Here is a 14,643-nt window from a genome sequence, read left to right on the forward strand (position 1 = left end):
ATTAACTTGTAAGTCCCTTTTAAATGGAACTACATGTGTCCAGGGCCTGTAAATTAAATGATACTAGTGGGCCTGCAGCACTCATTGTGACATTAAAGTAGTACACTCAAACATCTCAGGCCTTCCATTACAGCCTGTTTTACTGGTCATTTTGACCTGACAATACAAACCTCTCGCCAGGTGTATACCTTCCTTTTCATTACATATAAGCCACACATAAGGTAGACCCTAAATGTCCATAGGACAGGGTGCATTGTATTTAAATGGTCTGATATGTGTTCAAGTTTTACTTGTTCTGGTCCTGAAAAACTCTTAAAGTCATTTTTCACAGTTGTAAGGCCTATCTCTCCCATTGATTAACACTGGTTTACCTTATTACATTTAATAAATGATAACATTTGATTGGGAACAGATAGAGATATGTGGATATCACAGAAGAAGGACATCCTTGTTCCCCAGAGGACTGCCATGCTGCTTGAGGACTCATTTGTTCCCAGAGGACTGCCCTGCTGCTAGGAAAGAATTGCCCTGCTACCTGAGGGCTGCCTTGTTTCCCAAAGGACTGCCCTGCTGCTTGAGGCCTGCCTTTCTCTCTGAAAAAGGAAGACTGAACCTATTCCCTTCATTTCAGACTAATCTGAGTGGCTACAAGGGTCAGTTGGCTGTCTAGGGACACAAGAAACTGCAGAGACCTTCCCACAACTTTCCAGTTGATATACATCTGGACCTGCCGAACCTGCAACTGCATCTGCCTAAACCCTGATGACCTCAGCTAGAGCGAATCCCTAATCACCAAGAAGTGCCTTCCCAGGTGCTGGAGTCTTGGCCAGCATCGGTGTGCACTTCTCTGCAGGGAAAGATAAAATCCTGAAGTTTTGGGCTCTTTGTAATCACAAACAGACCTGTTAATGTTAAGACTATGCTGTCCGTGATGACTGCCAATGTAAAGCTCAGGGGGACCCAAAAGTTTCCTGCTCAAATTACCACAGGGTGACAACCAGCAATGCAGGATCTGCACTTCAAACAACAACAATGAAGGCAATGTTGATTGTCATTTCATAGTTCCAGCAATGACTGCCGAAGACACCTGAATAGCTCTCAGTGCTAGAGTAAGAGCAGCCTGTGCTGCCCAGCTTGCTCTTCACCCAGCCTGCTCTTATGCAACTCTCTCCCTGTTTCTTGTGGCCTCTTCCACTAGAACTGAACTCTTCATGCTGGACTCTGAGAAGGTAACTTTTTCATCTGGACTAATCTAGTTCCTGTATCTGGCCCATGCTTCAATCTGGTCTGCCTGAACTTGCGACTTTTCCCTGGTCTATCATGAGCAGAAGACCATGAGTTGTGCTTTGTGCTGGAAGTTTGTCATATTGGTAGCATTTAATTTATTAAAATATACTCTATTTGTCTAAATGGGTTAGTGATTTTTCTTATGTTGTGTTTTCACTTTATCACTGCATGTGTGCTATAAATACTTTATATTTTCCCTCTTATTTGGTCCTGCCTTCCTGGTGCCAAGCTACCAGAGGGTTACGTACAGGATAATTTAGTGATTTGGGGGGTTTACCCTGAGAGTGATTGTGATTGTTTCCTGAGTGGGGCTTCCAACCCGCTCAACAATAATCCAATTTGCTACAGTTGTTCTTTCTATATGAACAGATATCATGTATCCTCACAGAAAGTAAAAACATCATATCAGTACTCTCCCAAGACAATCCAAGGGAATCTAAAAACATATATACATGTTTGACATTATTATTACCACATCATGAGCAACAATAAATATTTTGAAGTAATTGTTTACAAAATTTAAATGGAGCATGATAGGTGTGATAAGATTGTTATGAGAAGTTGTAGACAAACTTTGGTGTCAGTTACAATGACTTTACTAATACCCATGTTAAGACTCCAAAGATCATCATCAACAAGTGATTTTTGCCAATAGTTTCCTGAACCTATCAATTTGTGGTACATTTAGATGATAGCCCTTTTTGTCTATATATTATCACAAATGTTAGCTAAAAATGAGTTTTGGGAACAAGAATATGTACAAATATATTTTTCGGTCGTAAATGATGTAAGTATGTCAATTTGTTGTGCAATGGATGTTAAACTTCCTTGAAATATTTTTGTTCCCCATGTTCATAACTAAACCTCCAATATAAAATAAAGATTCATTTAGGGAGATTTGAAGAAATGTTAAGCACCAGGAAGTCTGCATTTTTCACCACACATTATACTCCATTTTTCTTTGGGGTTTAAGCAACTGTTGTATATCCCCCAACACATGGGTGGTGTCTTCCATAGTTTTATGCATTGTTCTGCAAAAATGTAGGGCTATGGTATTGAATGAGGCATGCCTTAGGACTTCCAAAATAAAAGGTATCAGAGAAACACTGGATTAAGGACAATTACATCTATTTGTAGCCAGCCAAAATTAAATTGTATGTACTCTAGGTGCTCCATGATATTTTTGGAAATATGGATAACCTAGACAAGGTTCGTCAAGATTACCTGTAAGCATAATCAGTTTAAAACAGGTAATGTTAGCTTTTAAGAATGTTGATAGTAAGGTGATGGGGAGAGTTGGAGCAAATACAGCCATTTTGACTGGATGGTCATCTCAACACAATTCACTTGACCAATCAGTGACAATAGTAGATCCTGATTATTCAAATTATGTTTATTCAAATCCCACTTTATGTTGACATTCAGAAGAAAAGAGTAGTTCTTTGGAGTGGTTAATCCTAGATATTTTACTTTTATTCTTCTGATAAATGTTATTTAAGTTATTAAATCAGTTTTGTTGACTGATCTTGTCCTGATACAATAAGTTCTTAAGAGATCAATAAAAATCTAATCTAAGGGATAATTCATACTGATTAGAAACTTAAGGTGAAATCAGGCTGATATTGACATTTATGTGCATATCAATGAATAACCATTGTAAGAAAGGGGATTTTTTAGTTGGGTGGGTGGGTGCTCATTGCAAGCAATAAGGCCAAAAACGTGTTAGGGTAAAACACAGTTTCAATCATTTAAACGTGAGCTCAACCTCCTTGCAGCTCTGGCACACAGCAGACAGGTTTAACTTAGAAAATAGTAAAAACCAATACAATAACAATGAAGTCCTGCTGAAGCCATTGGTTTTGGGAGAAAGCATGAGAAATTCAAATATTGCAGTCACTGGAGTCCCAGAGTCCGGCAGATCATTTCTGTACCTCCACCTGTTAAGATTTGAACCTTCTGACTTCAGGCATCATTTATATTTTATCAGATGTCCCCATGATGTAGAGACCACCTGCCAAATTTAAAAATGACTGTGAGACTGTCATTTACAAGGCATTTCCAGGATCCACTTCCACAGCTATTCTTTTCAATGCATCTCACTGTTGGATGCAGTGTCAGCATGACACAACCCCGCACCAAATTGTATTATTTTTTTTAAAATAAAAAAACAATGGTCCCCTCTTAATGGGAGCCATCTCCCATGGCAGGTGGAATATTATTTGGTTTTTACTCTCCCTCACCCCCAAGGTTTCCCTGGGGATGACGGAGATTAAGAAAATGGCTACATGTCCACCCATCCTGATTGGGCAGGCGGACGTATAGGCACTTCTCTGAAGACCCTTACTCCATCGGTCCATCAGAGAGGTTTGACTATGGAAGCAATGGAGAAGTCACAGTCATAGCCAAACCAAAGGTTCTCCTACTTTTAAATCAAGCGGGTTATAATATAATTCATGCCCTAACACTTTTTTATGGTGCTCAACATCATCCAGTGTGACAATCCTGGTGCTGTAGACCATGAATTCCACTTTAAATGGGCAACAGTTGCTATTAGGTCCCACCTAAGCTCCAGACATCTTGAAAGTCAAAATGTTTTCTAAGTTACTCTTCTTAGGCTCCCAGCACCTCAGATACAGTATTTACGGGCCAGGATTGCTTCCAGCAGAGACTACCATGAGGATCTAAGATCAGGTTGAGTTGCTATTAGCCACCTGGGAACTTCAGGAATAACACCTTTTGTAACATGTTGTGTCCCAGCAATAATACAGAAGACCAGCCAGCTGGCCCCTTGAAGTACATGTCTTAGGGCCTGATGTAGCTTTTAACAGAGGGGTTGCTCCATCACAAATGTGATAGATATCCCACTCGTCATATTATGATCCCTTTATAGCCTATGGTGATCATAATATGGTCTACGGGATATCCATGATGTTTGTGACAAAGAAACCCATCCGCCAAACTCTAAATCAGGACCTACGTCCAGGCTACAATTCGGAGCAGGTCTAGCCATTAAGGTCTCCACACAGGTCTCAAAAAGCAAGACTAATCTTCTGTTCATGCAGAGTTGCAGAGAGTGCTCTGATGAAATGTGTGTGAGGTGCCATTTTTGTAGGATTTACCAGCCTCTGGATGGGGGTGTTTGCTATATATCTTGTTTGTTTTACTGCAAATGTTATTATGTTATGTTATGTTATGTTATGTTATGTTATGTTATGTTATGTTATGTTATGTTATGTTATGCTGTGGAGATTTGTAGAGTGCACTATCACCTAGAAGAGTATTATGGCACTGTGCTGGTTATGACTCTAGGCCACATCTAGTGCCTAGTGGGACTACTCAAAAGCAAGGTCTTCAGTTTCTTGAGTAATTCAAAAAGTGAGGAGGAGGATCTTATGTGTATCAGCATGTTGTAACATGCATCAGGAGTGATTTAGGAGAAGGCTCAATTGCCAGATCCGGTTTTCCATATGGGTGGGATTTGTGCAAGCAGGAGTCCAGATGAGTAGAAGTGTCTGGAAGGTTTGTGAAAAGCAGATGTGATTATTGAGGCATGCTGGACCAGCGTTATGAAGTGCCTTGTTAGTACAGATGAGGAATCTGAACTGTGCTTGTTTGTGAATGTGAAGCCAGTGGAGCTCCTTCAAGTGTGGCGTGATGTAAGGGTGGAATGGGAGGTTGAGTTTGAATCTGGCAGCTGAGTTCTGAATGGTCTGCACCTTCCTGCTGAGGTTTTTGTTGATCCCGGTAGAGGGTGTTTCTTTAGTCCATCTTGCTTGTCACCAGGAAGTGTGTGATGGTTGTCCAAATGCTGAATGGAGCCATTTGAAAATCTCCCTCAGTGTCTACAGGATATGAAAGCTTAAGGCTGTAGCCGCATTGAGTTTGGCAGTCATGTTGAGTTTGTTACTATTGATGATTACGAGGTTCTTGGCTTGAGTGGTGGGGGTAGGTGTCGAGCTGAGCTCTGTTGTTCACTTTGTGGAATCCACTGTGATGTGCTCTTCCTTAAGATCATGATTTTGGTCTTTTTTGATGTTCAGCTTTTTACAGTTGGTTTTTATCCAGTGGTCAATTTCAGTCATGTAGACATTGAACTTTATCATGTTTATAGGTGTCTTGTCTGTGAGAGAGAGAATGAGTTGTGTGTCATCAGTTTAGGAGAGGACTTCGAGATCATGAGAGTAGATAGTGCTCGCTCAGGGAGAGATAAATGAATCCATCCTTGGAGATGATTGTGTGCAAGCCATTGTTATGTTTAGGGAAATGAGGAGTCCCTTCCTCTTCAACTACACCAAACTGGTTCTAGGATGAGTTCCACCTCCCACTGGGCTGGTGCCAAACTGGCTGCAGAGACCCAGGGCCAAAATACTTCTCCTCCTCTTGTCTCCCTTTACACTTTTCAATGAATGTGTAGGTCACCCTTTAAATGTAATTATGTTTTTAACCCTTCATAGCTGCTCTTCCTGACTTGATATGTGTCTCATGCCTTACACCCTGGTCCACTAATAGACTTAAACCGTTGTCCTGCTCCAGGGGCAGTTTTCATACTCCATTATGGGAAAGATTTGGCAGGACCATCCTACTGGAGGTTCAGGCTGATTAAGTCTAACTTTCTAAAAGTTACTTTATCTAGCTGTTTATTAAAAATCCAACTTCATCACTGAGTTGGATTTTAATAAACATTAAAAATGATGTTTAAATTATAATGCTTGTTTGCCCCAAACCAAAGAGAGCAAAATTATGGCTTTCCTCTGACTGCTACAGCCCTTTGGAATACAGCTTTTGGGGGCCAATCACAATAGGTACCTTAAATTCTTGCATGCACCACTTTTAAATACTAGGCCTTGTGGGCTACAAGACATTTTTATTTTTCAAAAGTAGGGCAAAATCCTGTAAAGGGTGGCTATTATATGAAATTCACTTGCATTATTAAAACTTGCAGGAGCCAGGCAACCCAGCCAGGCCTCAGACATACTTCCTTTTTCTGTCTAGTGTATGGCGCATGTGCTGTAGTCCACAGGTGACATTGAAATGTTCGACGTAATTGGTGTGGGTTCTGCACCATGAACAATGATCCTACTGTAAATTTAAGCAGGCCAATTAAGAGTTAGTCAAGTTTACTACGTTTCAAGGGTGAGAGCCCATATACTGGATCCTGCAGATCAGTGCCCCAGAGTGCAGAGTTCACAACCTAGAAATAATAGTCAGCCAAAATGGAAGTGATCATGCAAAAAGAGTCACTTTATCCCCAACTGGCATACTTCATTTTCTTCCAAGTCCCTAGTAATGTGGCATGACATGTACCCAGGGCATATCAATTAAATGATGCTAGTGGGCCTGCAGCACTGATTGTGCCAGCCACTAAAGTTTTTAACTGTCATGTCGACCTGGCAAAATAAATCTCTCACTAAGCACAAACCTTCCTTTTTAATACATATAAGTCACCCCTAGGGTAGGCCCTGTATAGTTCAGAGGGCAGGGTGTAATGTATTTAAAAAGTAGGGCACGTACTTTTAAGCATTTGTGGCATTTTGATCTATTTTCATTATTACATGTCTTCTGCTAGTATGTTCCTTCTGGGTGTAGTTACTATACACTGGTCCCCCCTAGTGTTGCTAGGGAATGTGTTTGTGTGTCTAACAAATGAAACAAAAGTTTTTTTAAGGGTGTTTCATCATCATCACACGCTTTATTCTGTCACATTTAACCATCAAAGCAGTAAAAATCACAACAGATAAAATAACAATATGTGGATGGTGAGTAAATGCAGGTAAATGCTGTCCTCTGCACACAATTTTTATTTGTGGTGCATAATAAATACAGGAATAAAAAAGTTTGAGTAAAAGGACCAATAGTCATACAGATAAAATAAAAACATATATACTAAAACTCCTTAACATACTTCCCACAGAAAACTAATTAGCGACCTATCTAATAGGTAGGGACCATCTCACTTTATTGTCCTGTTTACAACTAGAAGAGGGTCACAATGATCTTAAAAGAAAATGTTATAAATAATCGGGGAATAAGTAGGTTAAAAAGCTATAATCGCTTAAAGACAAGTCTTTTTGGATTTTCAAAAAGCATGTACATAGATGCTTGCTGACTGCACAGATTACAAAGGTGGAGGTATCTCTCATCATCAGCCTTAGTGCATCTTTACAGTGCCTCATGCCCATATTCATACAAGCTATGCAAATCCACTTTCGCCGAGTAATTTCATAAGCAGGACAAATGAACAGAAAGTGTACTATAGTTTTGGAGGTAGAATTACAGCTGGGGCATAGATCTGTTGTCAAAGCAAGTCACCAAGTACTTGTAAAAGACTTCAAAGGTAAGCACCCATACCTGAAGCAGACGTACAAGCTTTTGCTTACAAGTCAGGAATTAAATCTAGGAAAGGTTTGAAGTAAGGGTGCCCCTTGAAGTCAAGAAATTGGAATGTCAATCGACCATGTGACGTGCATAGCAAGTGATTGTTTCTGACATAAGGCCCAATAGACTGCTTTCAAATAATGTTTCTGGGCCCTCCTTAAATTGTGGGGTTGACTCCAGAAGTCCCTGAGTCCCAGATTATGGAACCATCTCGAAATATATTTAAGCCAGGGAATTGAAAGTGCATTAGGTCTATCTAGGATGTCTTGTAAGGACTCCTTATACACGGCTAATTCTGCAGTGGTCCAAATACGTACCCAAAAAAGTAAGGGTCTTAGGGCTATTATGTCAGAAATAGGGGAGAGCCCAAGATCCAAAAACACTGGGTCAATGGGGTATTACGAGGACATGCCAAAAGAGATATTATAAAGCTGTTTTCCCCGGCAGATAATTTGCTGACGTTTGAGAATCCCCAAACCTCTGCGCCATAGGTTGCTGCACCCTGAGCCTTCGCTAAAAAAATGTTAATAGCTGGAGAGACAGCTTTCACAGTAGAAGGTTTGTAAAAACGCAAGATAGACCCGGATCTGTGTAATAAAAAGTTCAGAGCTCTTATCAACCTGGGCCTTCCATTTTATATTATTGCTAATTCTTACCCCCAAATAATCAATAGAGCATACCTTACTTAGGGGAGCCTCGTTAAATGAAATGGTGCATCTTTTGATTGGGCCACAGCCAAAAGTCATAATTTTAGTCTTACTAGGATTAAGTTCCAATCCATACTCTGCACAGAAAGCATTGAATCTATTCACTAGGACCTGCAGGCCCATCAATGTTTTGGAAATTAAGAGTGAATCGTCAGCAAATAACAATATCTGAATTTTTTGATTATTCAAGGAAGGAGCATCATTTCGACAATCCATTAAAATTTTAACCACCTCATTAATAAATAAGGAAAAAAGAGTGGGAGCAAGAACACATCCCTGGCGTACCCCTGCCTAATATCTATTCGATCAGTAAGTTCCCCCTGACTGCCCCATCTCACCCGTGCATAGGTGTTTCTGAAACAGACGCTAACGGATAACTGTGTTTATCCGCCCTAATCCAGCTTAACAAAGACTTCCCTCTTTCCCTCTTAAGACTTTGGTGTTAGGAAAAAAACTGTATATACGTTTGTTGATCCCCATAGAAAACAAACAATTCAATCGCAAGAGAACTATGCGGAAAGTATTAACATTAGTGACTATGCTTATAGGAACTATCCCATTACCTATTAAACGACATAGGGAGAACTTTATACCATGCAAAGGATTCTGGGAATTATATAATTAATCCCTGAATACTTCCAGTAGTAGGTTAGTTCTGGGAATTATACCAGGGAGTTTAGGTAAAGTTTCCAGACTAAGGCCCTCATTCTGACCTTGGCGGTCTTTTCGCAAGACCGCCGAGTTACCGCCGCGGTGAAGACCGCCGACCGCGGCGGTATGCCGCTGTGCGCATTCTGACCGCTGGGAGCGTTCCGCCGGAAAACCGCCAGCAGCCACACTGGCGGTCGGCGGGAAAGTGGAGACTGGTCAACCTCCACCGCCACGCCAGCAGAACACCGCCCACAGAATTACGACCCACATTTCTGTGTGGCGGTCTTCTGTTGGCGGTCTTCTGTTGGCGGTCACCTCCCCATGGCTCCCGTCGCCTCCCGGAGGACCAACGCACAAGGTAAGTTGACCGTCCGTGAGGGGAGGGGGTGGGGGGGTGTTGTGTGATGTGGGCGTGCATGGGGGTGTGCGTGTGAGTGTGTAGAGGGGGTGTGTGAGTGCGTGTATGCGGGCGGGGGGTGCTGCTGTGTCTATGGGTAATGTGTGCTGTTCGGCAGGTGCGCATGTCTGCATGTATGTGTGCGGGTATGTGTCCCCGTTGTGTATGTGTGTGTAGGGGGTGTGTATATGTGCATGTTGGGGGTGTGTGCATGTCGGGGTGCATGTATGTGCATGTCGGGGTGGGGGTGGGGAGGGGGTTCGTACCACCTCTGGGGGGTGGCAGGGGGGTGGAGGGTGTGGGGGGAGGACTCGGGTGGGTAGTGGGGGGTGGGGGAGACCCCTATCAGTGCCAGGGAAGGAATTCCCTGGCCCCGATAGTGCTTACCGCCATGGTTCGCACGGCGGTTCCCGCCCGCAAGAAACCGCGGCGGTAGGCAGGGTCATAATACCCTTGGCGGTCTTGGGACGACCGCCGGGCCGGAGTGCGCAAACTCCAGCCCCGCGGTCATGACCGCCGTGGCGGTCGGAGTGGAGAAGTGGCGGTCGGTCGCGGCGGGGACCGCCGCGGTCAGAATGCCATTTTTAATACCGCCGGTCTGTTCGCGGTCCGACCGCCGTCTCTCCGCCGACCGCCAGGGTCAGAATGAGGGCCTAAATCTTAAAATAATAGGTGTGCGACAAAGCACTTTTCTGCATCTCATGTAAGGTCTTTCTTTCAGTTTTTTTAGGAACTTCAAAAATCCGGAAGCAGTGATGTTGAAGAACAGATATCAATTACAGAAAGCTCTTCTACATATAACATTTTTACTTTGCACCTTACCAGTTTAGTAGGAACAGCCCTCTGTTGATAAGTGCTTTACCTTTCTTTTGTGGACCTCTAAGGTTGTATCCCAGAGCGGTGAAATATCATAGAAATTAACAAGCAAACATACTCCCCAAGAGAACAGAGATACAAGGAAATTGAGCAGGCACCCAGGCTCTTGGTTGGACTGAAAAGCATACTGTTAGGCGAGAAAACAAGACTACAGCAAACTGATGTCAGCATGGTGAGTAAATGCAGGTAAATGCTGTCCTCTTCACACAATTTGTATTTGTGGTGCATCTGAACACCAAGACCATGATGTATGAGGACTTCCTGAATGGTTGTGGCCTTTGCTGCACAGGACATGGTCAGAAAAGGCAAGACTTCGCCCTGTGAAATGGCATCCTTTTCCTGGTCACGGGCTCATCTGCATGCTCCCAGAGGGGCTGTGAAAGTGATTACAGTACACCCCCTTCCATGCTCATCCCTACGGGCTTGGGCTAGGTGGGAATTTGTAAATGAAACCTTCTTACCAGTCGAAGAGCATGTATATGACCCACGGGTTCCTAGGATCTGCTCTCAGGAAGGAGGGTCAACTGGGTATTCTAAAGAGGATACCCATAAAGTGACAATCTATTTGCCTTTCCATTATCTTTCTTGGACTAATGTTATAATCGCTCAAGAACTGTGCCCAAAGTTAAGTGTCTAGCAGAAAGAGCTTGAGTTGACTTTAAGAATGGTTGATTGCGATGGTCACTCAAAACTGTGGTAGTGTGTTGGTCTCCTAATTAGAAGTGGCACCATCTGCAATAGAGTAGTTTGACTCTGCTGGACTTCACTTTCAAGAGAAGTAAGCAAGTGGATGTCACTACCCTGTGACAGGGTCGCAATATGACAATATTCCTCTACTGGCCCTTCGGGAAGCATCTGCTTTCACAACAAAAGGACAGGGTAAGTCTAGATTACTGAGCACTGAGGCAATTACAATGTGTCCCTTCAAAACATGAAAAGCTTTCTCAACTTCTGAATCCCATTTAAATTTTGTTCCCTTTCTCAGTAAATGTGTTATGGGAATAGTATAGCTAAAAATGTATTGATAAAGCACAGGTACAATCGGAAAAGCCTAAAAAAACTGCACCTCCTTCACTGATTGTGGGGATTAACATTTTGATGGCCTCAGCTTTCTTCCTATCAATGGCAATGCTGGTAGGTAAAATGATTAACTCCAATAATTTAACTTCACTAACATGAAATATACATTTCTCTAGATTGGCAATAAATTATTGTTTCATAACTTCCGTGGAATAGATCTTACAAGGCCAATATGGTCAATTATGGAATTTGACTAGATCGATATATAATTAATATAGACCACAGGCAAATATCTATGAATGTGTTTAATACATCATTTATGAAATATTTTAAGGAAGCCATGGCATTGCATAAGCCAGAGGGCATAAGTAGTTTAATTTAGTCAAAAATGTGATTATCCACTCATCGCTCACTCGAATGTGCACAAAATGGTACGCCCCCTTAGATCTAATTTGATGTAAACCCTTGCTTTGTTTATGTTGTCTAATAAAGATGGACTCAATGGTAGGGGATACTGTTTTTTTGTAATGGCTTGATTCAGTGCTCTTCACTTGTTGGGATGGAAAAGGCATCTGCATAGTAATGCACTCCTGCCCAGAGTGTCACAAGAACATGTTCCATTCCACTCTGAGATGCTACCAAAAAAATATCTGAACCACCAAATGTGCTACTCTGGTGGACCACATTGATGCCAGCACCAATAAAAGCAAAGACTTCTTCACTGTTTTGAAGGATTTCACCTCACCAGCGGCCACCTCCAACTGAGTCACCCCTGCAGGACCTCTGCAACAATCTCAATTCCTCAGCAACAGAATCACCACCATATACAGCAACTTTAACATACAACCAAGCCCATCTGACCTTGCCAAATGCCTACCGTTCTTATCCAAAGAACCAATGCAACATGGTCTGCCATCACCCCAGACAAAACCGCTTCCACCATGAAGTCAATCTACTAAAGGAAATATTAAGGCGAATGGCAGCAGGTTCAAAAGAGGAAAATGCACCTATTCCTATCACCAACTTGTGTATAGTCCTTATAAGCAGACAAATATTAATAATTCAAAGTGTGCACAGATCACAGTACCTGCCACCAAGGTACTAACTCAAAAAGAGATACAATAGTAGAAATTTTGAACGTGCACCACTGAGAGTAGAACAATTAATTCCACTTAGTCCATATCTTTATATTTATTCTACTTGTGACCGGCAGCGAGTGCGGCCACACTTTCATTTCACCTCTGCATTACATCTCTGTTTACCTTTTTGGTATTGGTTGCTTGTCGACATTTATGATCAAAAAGAATTGCCAGAATGTGAGGAGAAATTAAGTATCATTTATTCAATAAGCCCTGAAGAAGTCCTTTGGTAAGGACGAAATGCGTTTGCTGTTTTGTTTTTACATTCAAGGAAAACCTAATAAAGAGAAGATATTCTTGTGATGATATGGCCTAAGTGGACTTAATTGTTCTACTCTCAGTGGTGCACATTCAAAATTTCAATCTACTAAAGGGCCTCATTAGAAGTCTATCATAAACAATGCCTACTTCAGAGGACTGCAACATATCAGTTCCATGCTCACACCAGTTCTAAATGCCTCCAACTCTTCATCAACCTTCCCAGATGCTTGGAAACATGCAACTGTCCTCCATGGACCCTTCAATGCTCATCAACTGCAGACCAATCTTCCTGCTACCATTCACAGCCAAGGTTTTAGAACAAATCATCAACAGATTCCTCACTGAATACCTCAATGACGACTAATTCCTCGCCACCACTCAATCTGGTTTCATCCCCAAACTAACCAACACAATGGGGACCAAAAGGGAGCATTTAAAAACCCAGCCTGCATCACGTCTAAAACTAATCCAGACACACAAAAGATGCAGGGTTGCACGATCAAGGCAATCAACCACTGGGTTGTGCGAGTCCTATGTACATCTCATAAAAAAAAGTATTTATTTTAAGGATGGAAAACCCTTCCCTACCCTTTGGTGGCATGCTTCCTAATCTGATTCCTCCTCGCACCACTAAAAAGTGTGTTAGTGATGTGAGCTAAACTCTTCAAAAGCTGGAGACATCATGGATAAAATCTGTGGGGATATCCCAATGTGTGGCTGTTTGGTACTGGTGGGGACAGCAGAGTGTAATGAAGAGCAGTGACAATTTGATTTAAACCAGAAATGAAATGGTAATATAACTTTACCCATATATGTGATAAAGGGGTCAACATTTTTCTGCCATTCCTACTGATCCTACAAGAGGGCTATGACATTCCCCAAAACCTAAATGAATAACATTATTACTCAGCTGGCAACATTATGTTTAGAAGACAAAAAAAGAGTATAATCAAAATAACCAAGAGTACAAATTCTGGTCCACACTCAATGTGGCTTGAACATTATTGCCAACATCTAGGGGCTTAGGTAATACTGGCATAATATTATTCAAACATATATTGGACTGTACTAGTCCCGATGGTTTGTTTTTACCACTAATTTTAATGTTTATTTATGTAAGCACCTAAATAATATGGAAGGTTTTTTGAAGACATGATTTTGCGTGCTGGCTTGAAGATTTTTCTCCTGATTGGTTATTGTGATATAGACACTTCTCTATCTATAAGCCAAGATTCGTGTTCCTGAAATCAGAGATCCAGACCAGCATATTCAGTGTTTAAGTCTTCTTGATTCATTTGAACCTTTTGTGTTTCTTCTCCATTGGTTCTTGAATATATGTAAGTGATTGCTTTATTTCTATCAAGATAATCCTTTCTGCAGTTTTTCCCAAATAACTAACAGATTTTTTTGTAACAGGAGCATTACTATATATATGTCCTTTTTTATCCTTCTTGCCTTGTACAGGGTCAATGTCATGGAAAGCCAGTACATCCTCTGTGTTATGAGAGTTACGTTTATCAAAATTAACACTGCTATTCCTGCAGCCAGTGACAGCAATATGTTCAATGTATAAGGGAGAGAAAATGTTTCCAGAGAGCTTTTTCTAGTTTTAGCTCCCCCCCCCAACAGAACCAAGAAAGACGGGAGAATCCTGATTTTTAAGTTCAAAAATTTAATTTAGCTTCCACTCATCTGAAATTGTCCACACTTCAATACAAGTGAATGTGAAAAATAACCCCAACCCAATCAAGGTACAGTGTAATGATTTGTAAGGAACTGTAAGGAATCTGATTTGATAAATTAGTCACCCCTGATGTATTGAGGCTTGTGTATCTATTGATAATGTCGTAGTTGTTGTACTTGTAGCTAATGGATAGTCATCAGATGTTCCTCTTGTAAGGCTGGAATTGGCATAGCTGGTTTCCCCTTG

This window comes from Pleurodeles waltl, chromosome 4_1 (assembly GCF_031143425.1).
Source record: "Pleurodeles waltl isolate 20211129_DDA chromosome 4_1, aPleWal1.hap1.20221129, whole genome shotgun sequence".
Lineage (NCBI taxonomy): Eukaryota > Metazoa > Chordata > Amphibia > Caudata > Salamandridae > Pleurodeles > Pleurodeles waltl.